Raw genomic sequence first — 16340 nt, forward strand, 5'->3', positions numbered from 1 at the left:
ACGTAAATCAACACAAAATAAACACCATCATGATGTAAACTAAATGCATAGATAATGGTAAGTAGCAAACAACCAATCGACTTCAGAAACGTTGAAATTCGACGGAATAACAGTGCGAAACTGAATGTAAACTGATTGTATCTTCGCCCTTCGTGAGGACGGTGTTACCACTAACATTCTCATGAAACCCCTAACTACCCATTCCCCATTTTCTCAAGTGTGTGAGTGTGTGAGCTGAGAGCAAAATCATGCATGTTTGGTGTGCTGCATGCTCCTCTTTATATAGGCGTGGAAGTGGGTCCAGCAGGGTGTGAATAGTCTTCGTTACCCTCAGATTTGGACTTCCTTCGTCTAGCCCTTTTCCTCTTCAATTCTGCTCACTTCCCTTCGCTTTCCTTCGCCTGTCCACTGCCTCCAGCTCTTCCTGGACCTAGCGATTTTCTTCACACACCTGGCTTAAAACTTGTGTTAGACCCAGTAAAAAGGTGATTTTTCACCACATAACCGATGCATGAAATTAGCCTTATCAGCGGACAAAGAAAAAAAAAACATACTGATAGGGACTCCACTGTTTTAAATTTTTCGAAGTCAATATATATGAGTGCGTGAAAAAATAATACTCCCTCCGTCCCCCATAATTTGTCACCATTTGATCCGGCACGGGTTTTAAGAAATGTAATAGAAAGTGAGTTGAAAAAGTTGGTGGCACATGTGTCTTACTTTTATATATTAGTTTTGTAATAAAATGTGAGTGAGAATGAATTAGCGGAATATAGGGTCCACTACCAAAAATGGTAAAAGTGAAAAGTGACAAATTTTTAGGGATGAACAAAAAAGGAAATATGTGACAAATTAATTTTCAAGAACGGAAGAAGTACACCATAAACATATAAATATAATAATTATTATATCTTGATCAGAAGCTTCATGGAAAATGATAACATTAAATTATGTTACTATTGTAGTGTAAATCAGAGGCTACTATGATTAATTAAAATAAATTGAAATGTCACCCGCAGATAGCAGTAAAAGTGGGTAAACAATACTGCTTCGAATCATTTAAAAAATATACTACCCCGGTGTTTAAACTCAAACCGTAGAAATACTTCAACCCAACACCAAACAATTTAATAAATCTCATGATATTTAGAAAGAAATTTCGTTTTTTTTTGTATTTTTATTTCACTCACGTTGTATTACTTACTCCCTTCGTTCCAAGGTAATTGGATCGTTTCCTTTTTTTTCACTCGTTTTGAAAAAATTATTCTCTCTCGTACACTATATTCTCTCTACTTCAACTATTTATTATATTTTTGCAAAACGAATGCAAAAATGAATCAACTCAACTACCTTGGGATGGAGGGAGTATAAAAATTTTTCGACCCACTTCCATTATACTTCCTCCATATTTTAAAAATAAAAACATTTGGAACGGCACGGGTTTTAATGCACAATTTGGTAAAGTACGAGAGAGGGAGAGAAAAATTAGTAAAGTAAGAGAGAATGATACGAGTATATCACTAGAAATATCTCCATATATCTATTATTTAGTTTTGTATTGATTTAGCATATTTTTCCATATATTCTTAGTATCTATATTTCTTGTTCCCTAAGTCAGAGTAGTCTTATAAATAAGAATTATTTTATTCTTCTATTTCATTCAAGATATATCAATTATCCCTTTATTTTATCTTTACGCTTTTATCGTATCATTCCTGGTTTGATCGACCGGCAAAGCTCCGGCGACTACCTTTTATCCCAAAATTTAACGCCGGAGTGATCGTCGGGCAACAGCTCCCACGACGTTCGATGCAAATATCCGAGTTAAGGACTTCATCCTTAACCAATTGGCGCTTTCGTAAGATCTCATCCTCCATCCATGACTTCCGACAAAGAAATCTATCTATCTTACCTACGTGACCAGATATTGGTTGCCTGCAACAGAATAAACAAGAAGTTAGACGTGATGGACGAACAACAACGCTTGTTCACCTACACGGATTCATATGCAGCGCCAACCTACGTATCTGCACCCTACTTCCACAATCAGCCGCCGTCGGCGTCTCTAAACACCTACCAGCCACCGCCACCACCTCCACCACCGCCTCCAAATATCTTCCAGCAACATACCTACAAGCAGCTGACCTACCTGCTCGACACGGAGCCATACGGACAGTCACTGTATCCAACCTACACCGAACCCTACAGGCTGTTGAAGTCTCAGCCCTACACTGATCAATGGCAGCAAGACCAGCTCGTCTACCGACCACCGCCCCCAACTGAATGGCCGTCGCCGCCACCGCAACACCAACCCTTCTGGAGCTCGACGAGGCACTGCTGCACAGCAGCACCGTGTTGGGGATTGGTGCGCCTTGCACAGCGGAAGATATGCATACACAAATAAATCAGATCTACAGATCTATTTGACCAATTATGGGATTAATTATCTACATGTTAAACAAATCAAATTGCATTCAAGAACACAAATAAATCATGTTTAAGGAATTAAAACCCTAATTCATGATTTCCTACTGTTTAGAATTACCGATCTGATTCTCCAAAGAATCGTCGATTGCTTGTGCCTTCTCCACGAGATGATCTTCGTACTCAACCATGAATCTTCTAATCTGTATCCCGAACTCAGAATCTGACCTTTGGGTGGGCAAAGCTTGTCAAAATGAAAAGGACTTAATTAGAGAAGAAGACAAAATTTCAGTTCTAGAGAGAACTGAAAAATCACGTTCAATCTGGAGAGAGGAACGATTAAAATGAATTAATTAATTTGTCTTCTCCCTAATCTCCTTTATATATAGAGTTATGATGGGCCAGATTAGGGATCCATGGAGGTTGGACTTGGGCCAAACCTGTTGTACTTTTACTAATTAAATTGAGCCCCAATTTAATATAAGTCCAAACAGAATGTTATTATCATCCACAATAGTATAATAATATTGACTGCCCGTCCAATCCCAAATTACAAGTAATCCTCCAATCCCAAATTATGAGTAATCCGGGCTTTACCTCTTTAATTTATTATTTTCCGTGTTTAAGATATAAATATCCATTAATTAATTTAAGTTTGCTATTTGACTTTAATTATTTAATATCTTTTTCCAGGAGTTGTCTAGTCCAAAATCTTTATTTATTATTCTGGAATAAATTTCAACCGGCCAGGTTTCTGAATAATAAAACCTTAATAACACCTCTTGAGGATATTATCAAACTGGACTCACCCAGCACACGATTCATTGCAATAACAATACTAGCACCTCTAGACATTGATCACCACTACCCAAGATATCAGGATTCTTGGATTGCGAAAAATCTGCACCATTTGATAAATCAAAGTAGTGCATAATCAATATCGTATGCTCAATGCTATGTCAACAGTGATTAAGAAATAAAAATCACCGACACCTCGTCTTTCAGTAAATAGCAAGAAAAACTTATCTCAACTGTTAGATCCTTCAGTGCTATACCACACCAGTGTCGTTTATTTCTTAAGGTAAGGAAACATGTGGACTGACACTGCAACCTTTCACGATAGGTTGTGAAATTCTATTTCTCTTCTACAAAGAACCGACTGCGTCACCTTCTGTGAACGTCGTTCACTCATGACCAGTCTACTATGTAGAAGAATTAGACTTATTTGCTTCTTATACATTTAAATGTTTGAGAAGCATCTTATAAATGCACAAGCAAACATCAATGCGATAAAATTACTTCTTCTTGCCTTGGGTTAAAAGTGAATTGTACAATATACAAGCAATTCTATCCGTGCAACATGCTCGAAATATGCTCTTCAGTATACCATTCCTAACACACCGCTGCCCGCGGCAGCTGTCTTCCGGCCTCTTCCGCGACCTCTTCCACCGACTGAACGGCCGCCTTCCTACCAGCATTCAACCTCAAAAAATACAACCTCGGCGAATTCCCCGGCAACGACAACTCAAAGCCGCTCTTGCCACGATCAGCCTATCTGGCGACAACCGCTCGGACTTCAGCAGTACGATCAGCCACCGGCCCACCGAGTTTCGTGTTGGGAACCCTCTCTAACAACAACCGTCGCCGCACACCAGCCCCGCCAACACTACCAGCATCCGCAAACAGATTGCCCGTTACAGCGGTGTAGCCCAGCCCCGCCTGTAACTGCTCCTTCATTGGCCTTTCCGTCACACCCACAGACTGTTGTCCTGTGCTTAATGACAAATGAGTGGGAAACGAATCGGCATGGAGGTGAACAGAGAATGGAGATTCAAGGTCGTGTTGATAAACACAAGGGAGCAGTTGAGACAATAAAGCAAGACATGGAGGAAGAAATAGATGGGAGGAGACAGTTGCTTGAGGATGGGCTGCGATTATATATTGAAGAAGTAGTAATGAAAGGAGGTGCTTCTCTATATGCATTTGTTGGAGATGAGGATGCATGCGCCATTCCAAAATGTTTGAAGGAATTTCCCTAATGATGTTGTGAGTACGACTCATAGATAAACATCGCTTGACGCTGATACACGGTTGATCCCCCCGCGTAATGACATGTTGTATTTGGGCATTTGTGGCCGCGAGGATAAAATTCACGTGTTAGCGTTGAAATATCACAACTCTAAAGATCTTCCCTTGGTGAGTTTTGATGTTGCTGAAGAGGGGAGATGCTCAACTAGTCGATGTGTGTTTGATCCAGGAGGGGATAGCTCGTTAAAGCTTATGTTCGCAACGCTCTTTGTTGTGTCGTGGTTTGCACCTTGAGGGCAAGGCGGATTTTAACCGTGGGGGAGTTGATACGAGTATATCACTAGAAAGATCCCCATATATCTATTGTTTAGTTTAGTATTGATTTAGCATATCTTTCCATATATTCTTAGTATCTATATTTCTTGTTCCCTAAGTCAGAGTAGTCTTATAAATAAGAATTATTTTATTCTTCTATTTCATTCAAGAAATATCAATTATCCCTTTATTATATCTTTACGCTTTTATCGTATCATTCCTGGTTTGATCGACCGGCAAAGCTCCGGAGACTACCTTTTATCCCAAAATTTGACGCTGGAGTGATCGTCGGGCAATAGCTCCCGCGATGTTCGATGCAAATATCCGAGTTAAGGACTTCATCCTTAACAGAGAGAAAGAAAAAAAAGTAATGGAATTAATGTTAGTGGATTATGGGGTCCACTTTATTAGGGAGGTTTAGTGGTATAAGTGGTAAATAAATTGATGTATAAGGGTGCAAAGATTTCCTAAAATAGAAAGTTTAAAAGTTACTATTTTTAAGGAACAGACTAAAATAGAAAGAGTTGCTATTTTTGAAAAATGGAGGGAGTGTTTCTTAAAACCCGAGTCAAGACAAAATGTAATACTACCTCCGTCCCTGAAAGTTTGTCACAGTTTACCATTTCGGTCCGTCCCTGAAAGTTTGTCACAGTTTACCATTTCGGTCCGTCCCTGAAAGTTTGTCATACTTCACTTTTTACCATTTTTGGTAGTGGACCTCATATTCCACTAACTCATTCTTACTCACATTTAATTATAAAACTAATACTTTAAAAGTAGGACTCACATCCCACCAACTTTTTCAACTCACTTTCCATTACATTTCTTCAAACCCGTATCGAATCAAAGTGTGACAATATTTAGGGGACGGAGGTAGTAACGTCTTATTGAAACCTCTCCTTCAAATATCAAAATTGAAGAAGTCATCGGCAGAAGTGAATGCAATGCCAAGTTGGAAAATAACATTACACTGCAGCAATATGGAAAGATGAAGTGTGCATCAGATTTAATTTGTAACTCTCAAATAAGTAAAATGCTACAAGACTCTTCATCTAACACATCAATGCAGAAGCTTGAAAGGTTGTAGAATGTGTTAGGTCTTGTGTTTTATTTAATGCTTATCTATTATGAGTAGCTTATAAATAGTCTTGATGTAATGCTCACTTCTGTAAGTGAAAATCTTGAATACACATCTTTTCATCTTTTATTTTATTTCTTTCATGGTATATAGAGCCTAGGTTCTGATCACCTACTCTTCGCTTCCCTCCCTCCCTTTCCATTTCCATTCTCCATTTCCTTTTTTTATGGATACAAATACTAATTCCAGCTCCTCCACCTACATCATCCTCTTTCCATCAAACTCTCCGATGAAAATTATCTCATTTGGCGACAACAAATTCTAGCTACTGTTCGTGGTCATGGCCTTGAGGGATTTCTTCTTGGATCAGACATCCCACCCTCTCCCTTTCTTACTAATGATGATGATGTTGCTACAAAGCAGCCCAATCCCGCCTACCTTGCTTGGCATCGCCGGGATCAACTTTTATCTGCTTGGATTCAAGGATCGCTTTCTGAGAGCTCGATGATACTCGTTGTTGGCCTCTCCACCAGCAAAGATATATGGCAAGCTATAGAGTCCAGCTATGCGAGCCAATCAAAAGCTAAAATTATGCAATACAAATTGCAACTTCAAACTATCAAACGGCACAATCTGCCCATGAATGATTATCTTAACAAGGTCAAGTCTTGTTGTGACATATTAAGCTCTGCTGGTTGTCATGTCTCTCCCGAAGATCATATCCTCTATCTATTGGCTGGTCTCGACCCGGAATATGATCCTGTGATGGTCACCATCACCTCTAGGACAGAAAGTTGGTCTGTTCCAGATGTTACTGCACTTCTCCTCAGCTTTGAGTCCAGATTAGAAACTGCTCGTCTTTCTTCCTTCAACACTGACGGCTCTCAACCCTCGGCCAACTTTGTTCATGCTGGTTCTGGTCCTCCCAGCAGATCTTGTCCACGCTCGTGCTCCTCCTGTAGCTCCTCCCGGCTTCCGTCCACCTTCTCCCCACCAGCAACTTCACCAAGCACCTGCCTATTCCTATTCTCCTTCAGAGATTAGTTTCGACTCAGCTTCCAACTTTTGGTATCCTGACTACTCTGGTGCTACACATCATGTCTCCAATGACCTCTCATCTCTAAATGTTGCCACTGAGTATCAAGGAGATAAATCTCTACATCTTGGCAATGGAGATGCTATCAATATTGCTGATGTTGGTAGCTCTTCATTTCAGCCACCTTTGTTGTCTTCAAGATATTTACTCTTGAATCATCTTTTACATGTTCCTAAAATTTCGAAAAACCTTCTAAGTGTCTCTAAGTTTGCAAATGACAATAATGTCTTCTTTGAGTTTCACCCTCCCTTTTGCTTTGTTAAGGATCGAATGTCCAGGAATGTTCTTCTCAGAGGCACCCTTGACAATGGATTATATCGCTTCTCTCTTCCCAAGGCAGAGTCTGCTCACCTCTCTTCTGACTCAAGCCATGCACCCGTTGCCTTCTCTTCAGCTCTTTCCTCTACTTTCACATCTCATGTGTCTTCTACTTTAGATCTTTGGCACAAACGTCTTGGCCACTGTGCTTATGATTTAGTAGTTAAGGCTCTAAATGGCTGTAATATCAGTTTCAATTCAATAAAATCCAGTATCCTTTGTCATCCTTGTTGTATTGCTAAGAGTCATAGGCTCCCTTACACTGCTTCTAACTCTCAATATTCAGCTCCTCTCCATCTCATACCACTGACTTTATGGGGTCCCTCTCCCATCAAATCCAGAAATGGGTTCTCCTACTACATCACTTTTGTAGATCAATTTACTCGCTTCACATGGATTTATCTATTGAAAGCAAAAAATGAAGTTCGAAACATTTTCAAACACTTCAAAGTGACTGCAGAAAACCAGCTTAATCATAAAATTAAGATTGTGCAAAGTGATTGGGGTGGAGAGTATAGAGGGCTTACTTCTTTTTTTCGGGAACATGGTATCATACACAGATTATCTTGCCCTCATACTCCCCAACAAAATGGCCTCATTGAAAGGAAGCATCGACATGTTGTTGAGATGGGTTTAGCATTACTTGCTCAAGCAGGATTGTCTACTCAATTTTGGGATGATGCCTTTACTTCCGCAGTCTACATCATCAACAGATTATCCACACCACACTCCTTCTTGCCTCCCCCTTTGAAAAGTTGTACAACTCCAAGCCTAACTATCATGAGCTCAAAGTCTTTGGTTGTCTATGTTATCCATTCACTCGGCCTTACAATGCCCACAAGCTTGAATACAGATCATCCCCTTCAACTTTTTTGGGATATAGTAATGCTCATAAAGGATACAAAGCTCTCCTTCCCAATGGAAAAGTCATCGTCTCAAGAGATATCATATTTGATGAATCGTCATTTCCTCACCTTAATTCTCCATCCTCACAAGCTCCCTCTCTGCCAAATAATCCTTCAAGCATTCCTCCCTTGCACATTATACCTCCTTCACCACCTACTACAAATCCCACTCCTCCCATCAATCTCTCTCCCTCTAATCCACCTGTCACACATGAATCTCCATCTTCACAGCCTTCTGCTACTGTAGCAGCAGCCTCTCCAACTTCTCTCACCTCTGACACAACCGCTTCCTCCTCTCTTATTCCAAGCTCTACAGCTGCCTCTCATCCTATGATCACTAGATCTAAGGCTGGTATTTTTTAAGCCTAAAATTCTTCTTGTCACATGTCCTTTTTCCTCTCTCCCTAAATCTGCCCAAGCTGCTCTTCTAATCCCCATTTGGAAGCAAGCCATGGTTGAAGAGTTTCTGGCTCTTATTCGAAATAAAACATGGATTCTAACCATTCTTCCTCATGGGAAGAATCTTATTGGTTGTTCTTGGATTTTCAGGTTGAAGAAACATGCTAATGGCGATATTGCTCGACATAAAGCTCGATTGGTTGCTCAAGGCTTCTCCCAAGAGCCTGGTTTTGACTTCACCGATACATTCAGCCCTGTGGTCAAGCCCACAACCATTCGCATAATCCTGTCTCTTGCTATATCTTCTGGCTGGCGAATCAAGCACTTAGACGTCAACAATGCATTCTTACATGGAGATCTTGAGGAAGAAATCTACATGCGCCAACCCCTTGGCTTTGAACAAGGAGGCCCACACCTTGTGTGCAAACTCAACAAAGCTCTCTATGGCTTGAAGCAAGCCTCCAGATCATGGTTCCTCACTATTCAAGCTGCCTTATTATCACTTGGATTTCATTAATCTCGGGCAGACCGATCTCTGTTCTTTCGGATTCAAGCATCTGAAACAATTTATCTTCTCATCTACGTCGATGATATGTTAATAACTGGTAGTTCATCTTCTGCCATTGAGCATGTTATTTCAAGCCTCAGCAAGCAATTTTCTCTTAAGGATTTGGGTGAAGTGAAACATTTCCTAGGAGTTGAAGTCACTCAAACTGCTCAGGGACTCCATCTAAGTCAAGGTTCCTACATTAAAAATATCATTGAACGAGTAAAAATGCAAGATGCGAAAGGATTGCCTACTCCAATGCTAGCAAATCTTAAATTATCAAATGATGAAGGTGATCCTACCATAGATGGAAAGCTATATCGGAGCACTGTAGGAGCATTGCAGTATGCAACCCTCACACGACCGGAAATCAGCTATGTTGTTAATATGGTTAGCCAATTCATGGCATGCCCTCTTGACTCTCATTGGAAGGCAGTGAAACGTATTCTCCGATACCTTGCCAGCTCGGTCGGTTACGGCATTCATATCCAAGCATCTCACACCAATCTTATCGCCTTCTCCGACTCTGATTGGGCTTCAGATATTGACGACCGACGATCTGTCACTGGCTATTGTGTTTTTCTGGGTAAGAACTTGATCTCTTGGTGTTCCAAAAAGCAGCCTGGTGTCTCTCGAAGCAGCACACTGAGGCTGAATACCGGAGTCTTGCTCAGGCTGTCTGTGATGTCACTTGGGTAACTCATCTCCTCTCCGAATTGAAAATCTCATCCTCTCGCACTCTGATTGTGTGGGTGGATAATATCAGTACCATCGCATTGGCCAGCAACCCAGTTCTTCACGCCCGCTCCAAGCATATTGAATTAGACATACATTTTGTTCGCGACAAGTTTCAAGACAAATTAGTGGATCTTCGTCTTGTTCCATTTGCCGACCAAATTGCAGATGTCCTCACCAAGCCACTTTCTTACCAATTCTTCTCTAAACTTCGCAACAAACTCACTGTTTGTCCTAAGTCCGCGCTCGAATTGAGGGGGGATATTGAAACCTCTCCTTCAAATATCAAAATTGAAGAAGTCATCGGCAAAAGTGAATGCAATGCTAAGTTGGAAAATAACATTACACTGCAGCAATATGGAAAGATGAAGTGTGCATCAAATTTAATTTGTAACTCTCAAATAAGTAAAATGCTACAAGACTCTTCATCTAACACATCAATGTAGAAGCTTGAAAGGTTGTAGAATGTGTTAGGTCTTGTGTTTTATTTAATGCTTATCTATTATGAGTAGCTTATAAATAGTCTCGATGTAATGCTCACTTCTGTAAGTGAAAATCTTGAATACACATCTTTTCATCTTTTATTTTATTTCTTTCAAGTCTAATGTACTATCACAAGACCTACGCTACAGTTGTGGCAGGCACAGGTACAAGTATTCGTCGTCCATGATCTGCTTTTTCCGTTATTATCGCCAACAAAGGGTCTTGATTCTTATATTATAGTATCAGTTGTGACATTTTTACTACTCCATATGGCAAAACATTGGGCCATTGGATATACTATCTCCGTCTCTGAAAGTTTGTCTCATTTTTTCATTTTCATCTGTCCCCCAAAGTTTGTTCCATTTCGCTGCTTATCATTTTTGGTAATGAACCACATATTCACTAACTCATTCTACTCACATTTTATTATAAAAATAATATATAAAAGTAGGGCCCATAATCCACTAACTTTTTTAACTCACTTTCCATTACATTTTTTAAAACTCGTGTCGGGTCAAAGTGAGATAATATTTGAGAGACGGAGGTAGTAATAAAAATGGAATTTTTACCATGAAATTGCTCCCAATAATCTCTCGTCCTTTGCTGAAATCACTTTCTTTGTCACTGTTGTGTGAACACTAATCTAGAAGATTGGGGTTCAACTATTGCTTATTAATTCTTTTGTAGCACTCTCTCCATCTAGATTAAGATGATACATTTCTTCATTGACACGAGATTTTAATAAATATAAAAACTTTCATGAAAAAAAATTCTAAATAACTAAATTCAAACAAATTGAAAAACTAAAATCTTGGGGAAAGGAATTAAATGGAAACAATAATATGGAGTACTATATTGAAAGGACAAACTCATATTTTATAGAAAATGAAATGCATTCCTTTCTATTTTCTGTGCAATTATTGAGAATCATATCTTACACTATGAGACCAACCACCAGTGGTGTATCCAGGATTTTTGATATGGGGGTGCGAAAAAATTACAACTTAAAAATTCACAATGTGACTAATCGATTTTATATATTGAATGGCAATCTTGTAAATCACCAAAATTATTCACTATTCACCAAAATTTAAATATATTTAAATTAAATAGTAATCTTGTAATTTCTCCAACACTCACCTTTTATATATTGTATAGATTAATTTATAAAAGTAGATCCACGTTCTTATAACTTTGTCTTCCCACCATTTTTCCAAAATCTAGCATATTTTTTAAACTAGTGCAAGTAGAAAATTAAACATTTATCGTGGAAAAGAGGGAATAGTACATAATCAAGTAAATACTACTTTAACATCTACTCCCTCCGTTCCAGAAAGATTGTCCCAGTTCATTTTTACACTCGTTTTATAAAATTAATAATAAATAGGTAAAGTTGAAAGAGAGTAAAATAAGAGAAAGAATAATGTAGGTAAGACTGTTCTCTACATTATTCTCCCTTTTACTTTACTTTCTTTCTACTTTAACTATTTATTACTCCCTCCGTCTCCCATTAGGAGTCACATTTTGACCCGACACGGGTTTTAAGAAATGTAAAGAAAAGTTGGTTTGAAAAAGTTAGTGAAATGTGGGACTCATTTTTTATATTGGTTTTATAATAAAATGTGAGTGAATTGAGGTAGTGGAATGTGGGACCTACTTACCATTTATGGTAAAAATGAAGTGTGACTCTTAATTGGGGACGGACCGAAATTGATAAGTGTGACTCTTAATAGGAGACGGAGGGAGTATTATTTTTGCAAAATAAGTGCAAAAAATAAACTGGGACAATCTTTCTGGGACGGAGGGAGTATTAACTTGATGTATTTCATCCGTAAGTACCGACCACCAGTAAGAAATATTTATTATGTGAAAATTGTAACATATACTCCATCTATTCCATTCTAAGTGAAATATTTTTTAATCCGCACAAAATTTTATGTAGTGTAGTTTTATAAGTTAAGTGGAAAGAAATAAATTAAGAGAGAAAAAAATAGAAAAAAGTTATATTTTTATTTTTAAAAGGTATTATTTAGAATGAAATATTCTAAAAAATGTGTTACTTAGAATATAACGACGAAGTTTTTTTTTTTTTTTGAATATAAGTATTTTAGACTATAAATTTGGTACAAATATGATAATAGCAGACTATTCAACCCAACACCTAAATTCATCCCCATAAACAATATAAATACATTTCACTAATTTGAGAATTGAGAAAAAGATGAGAGTGGGTTGGGCCCAACAGCCCAATAAACTGACCCCAATGCCAAGGGTATCATCATTGCCAACCACCCATTAGTAAAATTGCAAGAATAAACAGCGTAGATTGCAATTGTATAATGTAACGCTATTGGAAATTATTCGATTAATCATCGAAGAATATCCAAAAATCTAAGTGTTGAATCAAATGCTTTTGCCGCGAATACAAAAGTGAATTAATTCAATTATTCACACCATAGTAATTAAAATAGTGAACTGATATTGGACATATAACATATTTATTTGCATGTTTTAACATACGAACTAATGTTTGAAGACTTGAGTTGACTAGCTAGAGTATTCGTTCCATTTCCTTCCATTTCATTAGTGTTAGAGCACTTTTTTTAGTACTGAACCTATTTAATAAGTTAAGTGAAAGAGAGAAAATGTACGAGATAGTAAAGTAAACATAGAAATAAATTAACATGGATAAGTGAATTATATTTTCTAAAAAAGGAAATGGTCCAACTCAAATGAAACTGCAGGAATATGTAATATATAGATGTGATCAATTATTACTACTAATTAGCTAATTCATAATTACTACTCATTCCTAGCTAATTTATAGATCCAGTGGTATTTAGTGGTGCCACGTGAAAATTCATTTTGTATTAATTAATTTGAAATGGCATTTTAGACATTCCTTGTACACGGTAGTTTTTGTGATTCTAGTGATGTCAACACGATATCAAAATGTCAAAATGAGTGCAAAAATGTAAGAGAAATAATAATATAGATTAGAGTCTTCTCTATATTATTCTCTTTTGTGTTACATTATCACCACTTTAACTATTTTATTACTATTATTGTTTTTAAAACGAGTGATGAAAAAACATCTCACTTATAGTGCGACGAAAGGAATAACATTTTTTGTTAAAATGGACTAAAAAGAAACCGATGGAATATTAATCTTAGCAAAATATTATTTGTCAAAAATATAAAAAATTTCCAACTAACTTGGAGTGGTCCCACATGCGTAACGAAGATGACGCTCATAAACCTTTGCATTAATATTACTAGTATTTCATTTAATTCTAGTCTTCTAGACTATTGCATTTCTCTTTCTAGCATGACTTGAATATATGGTCCATGCATGTCGTATGTCGTACAAGTCTCGGCCTGGCCCACTATAGTTAAATTTTATGTGTCATTTTAATAGTAGAATTTTAGAATGGCAGACTACTTAAAAAAAGTCATAATATTAGACAAATTCTATTCGTCACAGCTTTAAAAAGCGGTAGCTAAATTCATACTCTATGTCTTCCATTAAAAATAAAATATTTTTTTAAATTATTCTATTAAATATAAAATATTTATATAAATAAAAATAATATCATATCTATATTTTCCTCTCTATTAGTCGTTGTTCACTTTTCCAGATATAGTTTTGTGCCCAATTTACCATATCCAGATATAGTTTTGTGCCCAATTTACCATAAAATCAGTCAGTTTAACAATTTACATGCTTCAATTCTGACTACATAACTTTTTTTTTATACAATAGAAAAGCTCAAGCTGAGGGCACAGCGAGCAAAACAGTCGATAACAAACAAACGAACAAAGCAAACAAGGCAATAAAAAACAAAGTAGAAACCCCCACTAACCTGCCACTAACCAAAAACCCATAAGCTAAGCAAAGAAACACTACAAGTCAGCAGCAACCCGACTACGAGCCATTCCTCAACAAAAAGCCACACCACCAGCTCAACCAACAACAACACACCAACAACAGAAAAGCAGACATCGGAGTAAAAGAAAGAAAGAAAAAGTAACAAAACCACAAAAGAGCGCACCTCAAATGCTTTATTCCATCTAGTTCCTTTTCCTTTCAAAGCCTCGCTAGGCCTCTAACATTGTGCAAGTTTTCTGCCATTTGTGTAGGGGAAAAAGGGAATCCTGAGCACCAACCCCTCACCCATGTACCAAGTCACAACAAAAGTCTTCTCTTTTCAAACTCCCAGTTTAGTGTGAAGTCTTGGAAAATTATTTTATTCTGGATGTCCCAAATAGTCCACGAGAGACATAGAACATGGAGATCCATATCTTCTTGTCAAACCTCTTGAAGGGGGCACCAAGCCATGAGAGCAAGCATGCTTCTGGTCCCTTTGGCAAGCAAATCGACATACTCCAGCAGTCACAAGAAAAATACCACAGTATTGATGAAACTTTGCCGCTGAAGAAAAGGTTCTCGATCGATTCAGATTGATAAGGCTCGTTTCATGCATTAGTTTAGGGTTAAAATTCTGTGCATTTGGGGCGCTAATGTGCGTTTATGAGTTCAGGTGCGTAGTAAATATGCCGGACCTAGGAGTTGCTGTTACCTGACCTGGTAGATGCAAAAGAGATGGAATTAAAGTAAAATTAGAAGTTATCGTCCAGACCTGGGAGAATTAAAAGTTGGCGACAGGAACAGAATGGAGCATGAGCAGATCATTTTAAAAGTCTTACTCAAGGGCAAGAGCGTCAAATCACCAGAGGGATACCCTAGGGATCAGAGCCTCACATATATAAAGAGCTCAACCTTGAAGAACAAGACAACCACTTCTACTCGCACTTTAGCTTAAGCTCTCATTCCATTCCTTAGTTCCACACTTCAAATTTCTCATTTCGTTTACTACGCGCTTGGAGATGGAGGATTCTGGCCACCGTGGTTCTTCTCATCGTTATTTTGCTGCTGTGTAACACCGTCTTGTGAAGGCGAAGAAACAATATTTACTTGCTTTCGTTTAGTGCTTGTTGGTTTTTAAGTTTCATAACTCTAGTTCTTGCTTTGATCTACTGGATCCGAACCTATTTCTCGTTATTATGGAAGTTTATGTTGGTTTTTGTTGGATCGCGCTGAGTTGATGTTTATTTCCTGCTTTTTACTTTCGTTCTTATTTATTGTTGGATGTTTGGAGCTGAGATCTGTTGGTTTGTTGTTGGAGGTTGGGGATTTGCGTATGGAGATGTCTGAAATTGTTGAATCGTGGTGTATTTGAGTTGGAGTTTCGCGTATTTGGTGTTTGCTGTTTACGTTGTGCATGATTATGGCTGTTCACTTTATGTTTCTGCCCTTTAGGTCCAGTAGCGTAGATCTGGTAGTTTAGGCTTTAATTTCTCGTTTTAAGTTAGATCTGAAGTTTGCTCTGTTTTCATGGTGTTTAATACTCTGTTCTATCTGCTATTCTCGTTTGATTCCCGAAGAAGATGAAGTTGTTGGTAGTTAGAACCAGATCTGCTTTATGTCAGTACTTTTTCTGCATGTACTTTACTTTTCTGCAAGTCCCCTAGATCCTGTCAGTACGATCTACTTTGCCTTTACTTTTCGTTTTATGCTTGTCTGTCCAAATTAGGAAAGTCCGTCTAGTTAGTTTACTCCAGTTGTTTTAGAACTTTAAAATATCTCGTTTCTCAAAAGTCATGCATGTTCCGTACGCTCTCATTTCTTAGACCCAGTAGGTAGAGTAAAGTTTTTCTATCCTTCAGACCCAGTAGTTTTAAGTTCTTGACCCACAAAATTTTGTGGCAGCAGCCAACCCCCTTTTTCCCAAAACATCCTCAAATGCAGCTTCGTAACACCTTCGTCCTCGTGGGATCGAGCCTTTACTTCCCTGTGCTAAGTTGTAGCATAGTGGGTTGAGGTTTTGAAGAAATAGAGTGCACCCAACGACCCCTTTCTGATAGTTTCATGATCTTCTAGCCTCTGAAGTCTAGTCGAATCCTCTGAACCTGTTAGATCGAGTGACATATATCACACAGCGCAAAACTGCA

The 16340-nt window shown here is 38.1% G+C and overlaps 1 protein-coding gene across 1 annotated transcript in view; it reads right to left on the reverse strand.

Moving 5' to 3' along the window:
* The window catches only part of LOC125207127 (protein SRC2 homolog), a 59406-nt gene that overhangs the window by 26041 nt on the left and 17025 nt on the right, over nucleotides 1-16340 (reverse strand). The gene's annotated exons all lie outside the window — the stretch shown is intronic.

This window comes from Salvia hispanica, chromosome 6 (assembly GCF_029641045.1).
Source record: "Salvia hispanica isolate PSC_SH4W2 chromosome 6, Shi_PSC_v1, whole genome shotgun sequence".
Lineage (NCBI taxonomy): Eukaryota > Viridiplantae > Streptophyta > Magnoliopsida > Lamiales > Lamiaceae > Salvia > Salvia hispanica.